Source organism: Pseudophryne corroboree, chromosome 9 (genome assembly GCF_028390025.1).
Source record: "Pseudophryne corroboree isolate aPseCor3 chromosome 9, aPseCor3.hap2, whole genome shotgun sequence".
Classification (NCBI taxonomy): Eukaryota; Metazoa; Chordata; class Amphibia; order Anura; family Myobatrachidae; genus Pseudophryne; species Pseudophryne corroboree.
The window spans coordinates 446,125,956-446,138,077 of record NC_086452.1 but is presented as its reverse complement, the minus strand read 5'-3'; the positions used below and the strand labels follow the sequence as shown (position 1 = coordinate 446,138,077).

The 12,122-nt window shown below is 46.8% G+C and overlaps 1 long non-coding RNA gene across 1 annotated transcript in view; it reads right to left on the bottom strand.

The window, feature by feature from the left end:
• Positions 1 to 2,110: 2,110 nt before the first annotated feature.
• Positions 2,111 to 12,122, bottom strand: part of LOC134957125 (uncharacterized) — a 74,228-nt gene continuing 64,216 nt past the window's right edge. Inside the window, exons 2-3 of the long non-coding RNA XR_010186479.1 lie at positions 4,734 to 4,844; positions 2,111 to 2,293 (exon numbers count right to left, since the gene is read on the bottom strand). This is a non-coding gene — a long non-coding RNA (uncharacterized LOC134957125). The remainder of the gene's footprint in view (positions 2,294 to 4,733; positions 4,845 to 12,122) is intronic.

Below are 12,122 nucleotides of genomic sequence, written 5' to 3'. Positions count from 1 at the left end.
CCCGCTGCCCGGAGTCACTGCTGCTGTCCGCTCCCCGGAGTCATTGCTGCTGCTGCTGCCCGCCGCTCCTGCTGTGGCACCGCCCCCCGTGCCGCCCAGCGCATGACATCACAGAGGAAATCCCAGTCAGCAGACCCTGTGATGTGACCGGGATTTCCTCAGCGGCGCCGCGTCTGGCAGCAGTGTAGCGCAATGACAAGCGGCTCAGCCAGTCGGGCCGCTTGTCATTGCACACTGATGGAAGACAACGGGCCAGGCAGGATCGGTTTGCGGGCCGCATCCGGCCCGCGGGCCGCATGTTGCCTACCCCTGCACTAGAGGGAGGGATAAGGTTAGGGGTTACGTATACTAACCGCCGGAAGTGCCACTAGTTCCACTGGAAGTCATCATCAGCTGATCGCTAGCCCCGGAAAACACTGATGGAGCCACTGGTAACAGGCGAGTCGCCACTAGACCACCAGGAATGTGTGTCTTCATTCTAATCATGTTGACATTTCATCAGTGTCGGAATGTCGACCTAGTCAATGTCAACACTGCAAGCTCGTTGACCTTACGACCATGCTGACATTCTCATGTCGATATTATGACCATGTTGACACAATAAATGTAGACAAAATATATCACACCCGATTTTGTAACAACAGTTACATAATGATACGAATGATGATGACAATGATGATAAATAATATTATTTTATAGTTTATGTGCTGGACCTTTCGTTAGTGTTGTTTTGAATGGCAATCACAGGCGAATGTAGTCAGAGAATAACATCAAAGTAACTAATAGAACCCACAGAGGGGGTGGCACCAGGCAGGGCCGCCACCAGGGGGGGACTGCCAGGACTGGAGTCCTGGGCCCAGACAGAGCGGGGGGCCCAGGCCAGCAGCATATTGCAGACTGGCAGCCAGTCATGAAGACACAGTGGTGGCATTTCGAATTTGGCGTTGGCCATGTGCCAATCGTGGCTTTTTAATATGGTTCTGTCTTTTATATCTATGTAAAATCAATGTGACTTTCCCTATATATTTAGTATGGATTCTGGTTATCTGTCGTTGCGTGTGTGAATTTATAGCAGTTTTCTTGCCTATATTCTGTTTGTGTATAGTTTTATTTATTATATGATTGATTGACATGTTATAATAACACCCAACCCCAAAGCCCAAACTTTGACAATTTAAAAAAAATTGGTTTACACACCAATTGATGCTCCACCTCTGCTGTAGCTCCACTCATATTATCCACAGTTTCACCCTCCTCCGCACAAAGGGGGTCATTCCAAGTTGATCGCTAGCTGAATTTGTTCGCAGCGCAATGATCGGGCTAAAAAACTGCAGTTCTGCGCATGCGTATGTGGCGCAATGCGCACGCGCGACGTGCGGGCACAGCGAACGATGTAGTTTTGCACAGGGTCTAGCGATGCATTTCAGTCGCACTGCTTGCCGCAGAGTGGTTGACATGAAGTGGGCGTTTCTGGGTGGCAACTGACCGTTTTCAGGGAGTGTGCGGAAAAACGCAGGTGTGTCTGGGCGAACGCTGGGCGAACACTGGGCGTGTTTGTGACATCAAATCCGGAACTGAATAGGCTGAAGTGATCGCAAGTGCTGAGTAGGTTTTGAGCTACTCTGAAACTACACAAATTTTTTTTGCAGGCGCTCAACCGTTACAACAGGCGATACAACCGTTCGCACTTCTGCTAAGCTAAAATACACTCCCAGTGGGCGGCGGCATAGCGTTTGCATGGCTGCTAAAACTAGCTAGCGAGCGATCAACTCAGAATGACCCCTAAAGTAGGGTTGTTGATATTTTTTTTCTTTTTCTTTTTTTGTGGATGGATGGGGACTACCTATGTTGTCAGTACCGGGCCCCACAATTTCTGATGGCAGCCCTGGCACCAGTGTTGTGCTTACTATAGCCAAACCTGGCAGTAGCCAAGGGCAGCCCTAGACGGGAATGTAGTGGGCATCCCTACAATCACAAAATGTAGATATCTAAAAAGATATCCAATGAATTCATGTTATTCTCAATAAACTTTTTTAGAGTTAACTAAGAGTTAAAAAAAACAAACTTCATTCTTTAAATGCAAAATGCAGTACTTTTTACAAAAATAGTATTCATTGGAAAATGTATTTTTATTAAAATTAACTCAAAAAACCCCCACATGTCTGCTTGTCAGTGGTGCATCCGCAATAGACTCTCAGGGAAAACACGTTGAGCGCTGCTACACAGCAGAGGTGATCCTGGGCCAGCACCATGCGAGGTTCTGCTTGCTGGTCATCCTCTAGAATTACAGCTGCTATGGGAGAATGGAAAAGTGCGGATCAGGTTCCTGCCAGAGAATTGTTTTAATTTATCAATGACCTCATTATATGGAACAATGATTAACCTCCAGAGGGACAGTGGGAATAGTTAGCTGTGAGCGGCCTCCTACACGTCTGCGAGCTAGGAAATGAGACCCCGTGTTTCAGGACAGATTGTTCCACAGAATCTCCCTCAGAGCCGGCCCTAACCAATATGATGCCCTAGGCAAGATTTTGGCTGGTGTCCCCTAGCACCACCGCTGGTCCGCCTCTGACCTTGCACCTCTTTCCCAACACCATCACCCCTCATCCATAGCAGTCCTTATTTTGGGGTTTGTACCCCCTATATTTTAAATAGAAACAGTTCGCACATTTGGCGCACAGCCCAAAAAGGAGTGTGTTTTTGCTGGCAAGGGGCGTGGCCACACAATAGTAACCCCAACTCCAATTACGCCACACAGTACTGCAACTTTATTCACTTTTGATCATGCAATAGTGTCCATAATTCATATTACATCCCACAGTAGTATCACTTTACCTTATAAACGTTACTCCTCACAGTAGAGCCCCTTATTCATATTACATCACACTGAATTGCTCCTTATTCACATTACACCACACCATATTGCTCTTTATTCACATTAGACGACACAGTAGTGCCCTTTCTATACGCAACGCCACATAGTAGAGCACCTTATACACATAATGCCACACAGTAGTAATGCATTTATACACATAATTCCACACAGTAATGCCCCTTACACATATGAGATACATTATTAATGTCCTTATAAACATAATGCGCCTTACACATTATGACAACCTTTATTAATGCCCTTTTACACATGACACACATAATGCCCCTTACACATATGCCGAACACTACTGCACAACCAACCCACTCACATGCACACATCACTCACACTGCCACTAACACTGTGACCTCTGCCTCTACTTGGAACAGATGTGTCCTCATAAATCTTGCCTCAATGCTAACGTCGGGCACCTTTATTTATGAAAATGCATCTTATTTGCATTGCTTCTGCTGATTAAAATGATATGCAGCATGCCTATATACTGTGTGAGACTGTGGCTGTATCTGCATATGAAATGCTACACACAGAATATAGGCATGCCGCATATCATTCTAATCAGCAGAAGCTGCTGATGCCCCTAGGGCCTAGGCATATCAAATGCCCTAGGCAATTGCCTAGTTTGCCTATGCCTATGGTCGGCTCTGCTCTCCCTATATAATTATAGTGTTTGATTAAAAAACTCTATCTGTTGCCACAACAAAGAGGCGGCAGCTATTGTCTTATTTATTGGGATAGACCAATATTACTGATTAATTTAACCAATTAATTAACTCAGAACCAAGGACATTACTGTGGATTTAGAAAAATGCGTTAAAGCTGCATACATGCCACTTTGTGATGTCATACGTCTGTTCCCATGTGGCGATTGGTGCTGCTGCTCAGGGCCCAGGGTGTAGGCAGTGGCAAGGAGTGGGGGGAAGAGGGTACTAATTACCCGACCCAGGTCTGATGGAGGGGCCCTGTAGAGGCCCAGGAATGGACCCCTCCCCTCTTACCTAACAGCATATGCTGCCGTGTCCTGGGCTGCAGTGTGGCCGGGGAGGTGCTTAAAATAAGACAAAAATTCTGTTGTTTTTTTAAATGGGTACATGACCACGCCCCCTTTGATTAGGCCACACCCCTTAAGTACCTGGGCCCAGCCAAGCTCTCTACTGCCCTGGGGGACAGCACTTCTGTCCCCTACAACATCTGCAGCATTTAGAGCTACAGAAGAGCTACCTAGAGCATCCCTGCCCTTCCTCCTGGCAGGCCTCTCGGTGTGACGCCATGATGTCACATATTTGGGGGGTGAGCCCAGCACAGGGTGTAAAATTGCCCTGAACACTGAGGCACACTCAACATAGAAGGAGAATCTCTTTCTGATGCAACAAGAGGTAATGATGACGGCTGGCAGCACTAGCCACTTCTGATTGGCTGATTGCAGCTTGACCCATCCCACTGATAGGACTTAAGTCATAAGTGTCGCTGCTATATTATATTAAGTCACGCCCATCTGTTCACATGACCTAATTGATATTTCAGGAGGCCGCCGGTCACAGTACCGATGGCTACATCCTAACACCATCACAATCCCGACAGTCGGCATGCCAACTAACAGGGACTATTCCCACTCGTGGGTATCCACAACACCCATAGAGTGGGAATAGAACCTGTGGCGAGCATACTGAGCCCACACCGCAGGTGCCTGCCGCCCACCCACACACCGCACTCTGGCTGCAGCAAGCGCCATGGGCTGTGTGGGCGCCCGCTGCAGCCAGCACCATTGTCAGACGCTAGAGGTCCCTTTTGTATACTGTGGTGTGTAAGAATACTCAGAACCATGTAGGGGGAAGGTACTCACCAGAATATTGGCCCAACAGATGTCTCCACCGACCCGCCTCATCACGTAACCGCTGGGACTGAGAAGCCATCGCTGCCATTGGGACCAGGTAAGACAACACTACTGATTGCACTGAAATAGTAAATAGCAAATTGGGTGTTAAGAATTATAGCATTGCTATGGGCATAAGGCATCTGCTTTTATATTAGATTGCTTATGCACATGATGGGTTGCTATTGATAAATTGGAATGTTATCTCCTGAGGGCATGGCTGTGATAAATCTCAGTTGTTTGGTTTGTTTGGTTGTTTTCTTAAAAGTGTTTTATTACTAGTCATTGCTGGGGGAGGGGTGATTGGAGTTTGGGTGTAATCAGTGTATTCACATGCTTGGTCCATTACTTAAAGAGCATCAGGACGGCTTAGGCCGTAGGCTTGTGGGCCATTACTTCAAAGGACATTATTCAAAGGATAACTACAAGTTTAAAAATTATTTCGACGTTACACCGACGTTAAACCGAAGGAAAACAGAAGGACAACAACCTATCCACAATCTGGACCACTAAAGGACAACTTTCAAACAAATGTGAGTCCAGTTCCTCTACACCTCAAACTACTCCAGCCTGAGTAACCCATACTTATAACTTAAATCTGAGTTAGGAACGCTGCTAGACCTTTCCACTTCATCTGCAACTACTCAAATTAATGTCTATAGCTTACCAAAACCATCTGAATTCTCACCTGTACCAATGTTTATCTGTCTTTTTACACTATGAAAAGACATCCCCAAACTGCTCACTACAGCTCTCTCTTATGCAAACTCATGTATGTTTTTTGATGTAATGATTGGCTTGTAATTGGCATTGCATGTGTGGGGAAGTTGCACAGTGAAGCATAGTTTATTATTGCATGCTCTCTGGTGTTTACCTCCTTTGATCGTTTGCTCATTGTGGTCAGGTGTACTATATCTTTACATTTAGGGAGGTGTATTCATGGTGTAAAGGACACAGTGTGATTCCTGATTAGTAAAAAAAAACATATATATATATATATATATATATATATCAAACACTGAGCAACATCCCCAAACAGGTAATTTCAACTTTAAACTTGTCATTTAATTTGTACAGTCTGGACATGGCTACTAATAACAAATGCACAGACAAAATTCTTAAAGCTATGTGTGCAAATGCTAGGAGCTTAGGAGACAAAATTCCAGAGCTAATTGCGATAATGACAAGGGATAACCTGGATTTTGTGGCAATTACAGAGTCATGGTGCAATGAAAATCATGACTGGGACATAGCTATACCAGGATACAATTTATTTAGGAAGGATAGAATAGGAAGAATAGGAGGAGGGGTAGCAATGTATGTGAAAAAAAGCATAAATGCTACTTTAATACAAAATATTGAAGACAAAACTGAGGCCCTTTGGGTCACCATAGAAACCAAGGAGAAGGATGTTATTCGCATTGGGGTGATCTATAGACCACCAGGCCAGGGGCAGGATTTGGACAGGAACCTATTGTTGGACATCACTAAAATGGCTTTAAAGGGAGAAGTCATAATCATGGGAGACTTTAATTTACCTGATGTAAATTGGGAGGGGTCTTTTGCAAGTTCAGCTACAAGTGGCAAATTTCTACATTCCTTACAGGGAGCATCTCTCAAGCAATTGGTGACGGAGCCCACTCGCAAAGATTCAATATTAGATTTAATTCTTACAAATGGTGATAGGAAATCTGACATATATGTGGGTGAGCACCTGGGATCCAGTGATCATCAAGCAGTATGGTTTAGTATAAAGACAGGATCCAATTCCTGTCATACAAAAACAAAGGTGTTGGATTTTAGAAATGCTGATTTTGCAAAAATGGGGAGATGTTTAAGTGATTCATTGGCGGACTGGTGGAACTTGGAAGGAGTGCAGGAGAGGTGGGAAAAACTGAAAAGTGCAATACTAAGTGCTACTGATCTTTGTATCAAAAGGGTTAGGAAAAGCACCAGGAAAAGGAAGCCAGTGTGGTTCACAAAAGAAGTATCAACTAGTGTGAAAGCAAAAAAGATGGCTTTTAGGAAATAAAAACAGACTCAAAATAATAACGACAAAGAGGTGCATCTTGACAGATGGAAGGATGCTAAGAAAGTGATCAGACGTGCAAAGGCAGAAGCTGAGGAAAAAATGGCCCAGTCAGTAGATAAAGGGGGCAAAACTTTTTTAAGTATATAAGTGAAAGGAGAAAATCAAATGGAGGAATAATAAGACTTAAGACAGAGAGTGAGCATTTGGTGGAGGGTGACAAGGCAATAGCAGATCACCTAAATAATTATTTTTGCTCAGTATTTACTACAGAAGAAGGGATGGGGCCACAGTTAAGTTGCAAGGACATTCATAAAAATAAGGTAGATGAAAATAAGAATTTACTTACCGATAATTCTATTTCTCATAGTCCGTAGTGGATGCTGGGAACTCCGTAAGGACCATGGGGATTAGCGGCTCCGCAGGAGACTGGGCACAAAAGTAAAAGCTTTAGGACTACCTGGTGTGCACTGGCTCCTCCCCCTATGACCCTCCTCCAAGCCTCAGTTAGGATACTGTGCCCGGACGAGCGTACACAATAAGGAAGGATTTTGAATCCCGGGTAAGACTCATACCAGCCACACCAATCACACCGTATAACCTGTGATCTGAACCCAGTTAACAGCATGATAACAGAGGAGCCTCTGAAAAGATGGCTCACAACAATAATAACCCGATTTTTGTAACAATAACTATGTACAAGTATTGCAGACAATCCGCACTTGGGATGGGCGCCCAGCATCTACTACGGACTATGAGAAATAGAATTATCGGTAAGTAAATTCTTATTTTCTCTGACGTCCTAGTGGATGCTGGGAACTCCGTAAGGACCATGGGGATTATACCAAAGCTCCCAAACGGGCGGGAGAGTGCGGATGACTCTGCAGCACCGAATGAGAGAACTTCAGGTCCTCCTCAGCCAGGGTATCAAATTTGTAGAATTTAGCAAACGTGTTTGCCCCTGACCAAGTAGCTGCTCGGCAAAGTTGTAAAGCCGAGACCCCTCGGGCAGCCGCCCAAGATGAGCCCACCTTCCTTGTGGAATGGGCTTTTACAGATTTAGGCTGTGGCAGGCCTGCCACAGAATGTGCAAGCTGAATTGTACTACAAATCCAACGAGCAATAGTCTGCTTAGAAGCAGGAGCACCCAGCTTATTGGGTGCATACAGGATAAACAGCGAGTCAGATTTCCTGACTCCAGCCGTCCTGGAAACATATATTTTCAGGGCCCTGACTACGTCCAGCAACTTGGAGTCCTCCAAGTCCCTAGTAGCCGCAGGCACCACAATAGGCTGGTTCAAGTGAAATGCTGAAACCACCTTAGGGAGAAATTGAGGACGAGTCCTCAATTCTGCCCTGTCCGTATGAAAAATTAGGTAAGGGCTTTTATAGGATAAAGCCGCCAATTCTGAGACACGCCTGGCTGAAGCCAGGGCTAACAACATTACCACTTTCCAAGTGAGATATTTTAAGTCCACAGTGGAGAGTTGTTCAAACCAATGTGATTTTAGGAAACCCAAAACTACATTGAGATCCCAAGGTGCCACTGGAGGCACAAAAGGAGGCTGTATATGCAGTACCCCCTTGACAAACGTCTGAACTTCAGGAACTGAAGCCAGTTCTTTCTGGAAGAAAATCGACAGGGCCGAAATTTGAACCTTAATGGACCCTAATTTTAGGCCCATAGACAGTCCTGTTTGCAGGAAATGTAGGAAACGACCCAGTTGAAATTCCTCTGTAGGGGCCTTCCTGGCCTCGCACCACGCAACATATTTACGCCAAATCCGGTGATAATGTTGCACGGTTACATCCTTCCTGGCTTTGATCAGGGTAGGGATGACTTCATCCGGAATGCCTTTTTCCTTCATGATCCGGCGTTCAACCGCCATGCCGTCAAACGCAGCCGCGGTAAGTCTTGGAACAGACAGGGTCCCTGCTGAAGCAGGTCCTTTCTTAGAGGTAGAGGCCACTTCTCTGTGAGCATCTCTTGAAGTTCCAGGTACCAAGTCCTTCTTGGCCAAACCGGAGCCACGAGTATAGTCCTTACTCCTCTCCTTCTTATGATCCTCAGTACCTTGGGTATGAGAGGCAGAGGAGGGAACACATACACTGACTGGTACACCCACGGTGTTACCAGAGCGTCCACAGCTATTGCCTGAGGGTCCCTTGACCTGGCGCAATACCTGTCCAGTTTTTTGTTGAGGCGGGACGCCATCATGTCCACCTTTGGTTTTTCCCAACGGTTCACAATCATGTGGAAGACTTCTGGGTGAAGTCCCCACTCTGCCATTGCCCTCCTGCTTCTTGTGCCGCCCTGTCTGTTTACGTGGGCGACTGCCGTGATGTTGTCTGACTGGATCAGCACCGGCTGACCTTGAAGCAGAGGTCTTGCTAGGCTTAGAGCATTGTAGATGGCCCTTAGCTCCAGGATATTTATGTGGAGTGATGTCTCCAGGCTTGACCACAAGCCCTGGAAATTACGTCCCTGTGTGACTGCTCCCCAGCCTCTCAGGCTGGCATCCGTGGTCACCAGGACCCAGTCCTGAATGCCGAATCTGCGGCCCTCTAGAAGATGAGCACTCTGCAACCACCACAGGAGAGACACCCTTGTCCTTGGTGACAAGATTATCCGCTGATGCATCTGAAGATGCGACCCGGACCATTTGTCTAGCAGAACCCACTGGAAGGTTCTTGCATGGAATCTGCCGAATGGGATTGCTTCGTAAGAAGCCACCATCTTTCCCAGGACCCTTGTGCATTGATGCACTGAGACTTGGCCTGGTTTTAGGAGATTTCTGACTAGTTCGGATAACTCCCTGGCTTTCACCTCCGGGAGAAACACCTTTTTCTGGACTGTGTCCAGGATCATCCCTAGGAATAGGAGTCGGGTAGTCGGGATCAGCTGAGATCTTGGAATATTGAGAATCCAACCGTGCTGCCGCAGCACTACCTGAGATAGTGCTACCCCGACTTCCAACTGTTCCCTGGATCTTGCCCTTATCAGGAGATCGTCCAAGTAAGGGATAACTAAAACTCCCTTCCTTCGAAGGAGTATCATCATTTCGGCCATTACCTTGGTAAAGACCCGGGGTGCCGTGGACAATCCAAACGGCAGCGTCTGAAACTGATAGTGACAGTTCTGTACCACAAACCTGAGGTACCCTTGGTGAGAAGGGCAAATTTGGACATGTAGGTAAGCATCTTTGATGTCCAGAGACACCATATAGTCCCCGTCTTCCAGGTTTGCAATCACTGCTCTGAGTGACTCCATCTTGAATTTGAACCTTTGTATGTAAGTGTTCAAGGATTTCAGGTTTAAAATTGGTCTCACCGAGCCGTCCGGCTTCGGTACCACAAATAGTGTGGAATAGTACCCCTTTCCCTGTTGTAGGAGGGGTACCTTGATTGTCACCTGCTGGGAATACAGCTTGTGAATGGCATCCAATACTGCCTCCCTGTCTGAGGGAGACGTCGGTAAAGCAGACTTTAGAAAACGGCGAGGGGGAGACGTCTCGAATTCCAATTTGTACCCCTGAGATACCACTTGAAGGATCCAGGGGTCCACTTGCGAGTGGGCCCACTGCGCACTGAACTTCTTGAGACGGGCCCCCACCGTGTCTGCTTGTAAGGCCCCAGCGTCATGCTGAGGACTTTGCGGAGGCGGGAGAGGGCTTTTGTTCCTGGGAACTGGCTGTTTGTTGCAGCCTTTTTCCTCTCCCTCTGCCACGGGGCATAAATGAGGCGCCTTTTGCCCGCTTGCCCTTATGGGGCCGAAAGGACTGCGCCTGATAATACGGCGTCTTCTTAGGTTGAGAAGCTACCTGGGGTAAAAATGTGGATTTTCCAGCAGTTGCCGTGGCTACCAGGTCTGATAGACCTACCCCAAATAACTCCTCCCCCTTATAAGGCAATACTTCCATGTGCCTTTTAGAATCCGCATCACCTGACCACTGCCGCGTCCATAAACCTCTTCTAGCAGAAATGGACAGCGCGCTAACTCTTGATGCCAGTCGGCAAATATCCCTCTGTGCATCACGCATATATAGAAATGCATCCTTCAAATGCTCTATAGTCAGTAATATACTGTCCCTATCTAGGGTATCAATATTTTCAGTCAGGGAATCCGACCACGCCAGGCCCGCACTGCACATCCAGGCTGAGGCGATTGCTGGTCGCAGTATAACACCCGTGTGAGAGTATATACATTTTAGGATATTCTCCAGCTTTCTATCGGCAGGTTCCTTTAGGGCGGCCGTATCAGGAGAGGGTAGTGCTACCTGTTTTGACAAACGTGTGAGCGCTTTATCCACCCTAGGCGGTGTTTCCCAACGTGCCCTATCCTCTGGCGGGAAAGGGTACGATGCCAATAACCTTTTAGGAATTATCAGTTTTTTATCGGGGGAAACCCACGCCTCATCACACACTTCATTTAATTCCTCGGATACAGGAAAAACTACAGGCAGTTTTTTCTCACCAAACATAATACCCTTTTTAGTGGTACTTGTATTATCAGAGATATGCAATACATTTTTAATTGCTTCAATCATGTAACGTGTGGCCCTAGTGGAAGTCACGTTTGTCTCATCATCGTCGACACTGGAGTCAGTATCCGTGTCTGTGTCTGCCATTTGAGGTAACGGGCGTTTTAAAGCCCCTGATGGCGTTTGAGATCCTTGGACAGGCACAAGCTGAGTAGCCGGCTGTCTCATGTTGTCAACTGTCTGTCGTCACGCAATTCCTTCCATAAGCTCATCCACTCAGGTGTCGACTCCCCAGGGGGTGACAACTGTATAATAGGCAATTGCTCCGCCTCCATCTCATTTTCCTCCTCAAACATGTCGACACAATCGTACCGACACACCGCACACACACAGGGAATGCTCTGATAGAGGACAGGACCCCACTAGCCCTTTGGGGAGACAGAGGGAGAGTATGCCAGCACACACCAGAGCGCTATATATAAACAGGAATACCACTATAAATTGTGCTTTTCCTTTATAGCTGCTGTTAGTATCAAAACTGCGCCAAATTAGTGCCCCCCCTCTCTTTTTTACCCTTTTCTGTAGTGCAGGACTGCAGGGGAGAGTCAGGGAGACGTCCTTCCAGCGGAGCTGTGATGGAAAATGGCGCCTGTGTGCTGAGGAGATAGGCTCCGCCCCCTTCTCGGCGGCCTTTTCTCCCGCTTTTTTGTAAGTTCTGGCAGGGGTTAAAATACATCCATATAGCCCTGGGGGTTATATGTGGTGTATTTATGCCAGCCAAGGTGTTTTACATTGCTGCTCAGGGCGCCCCCCCCTAGCGCCCTGCACCCTCAGTGACCGGAGTGTGAA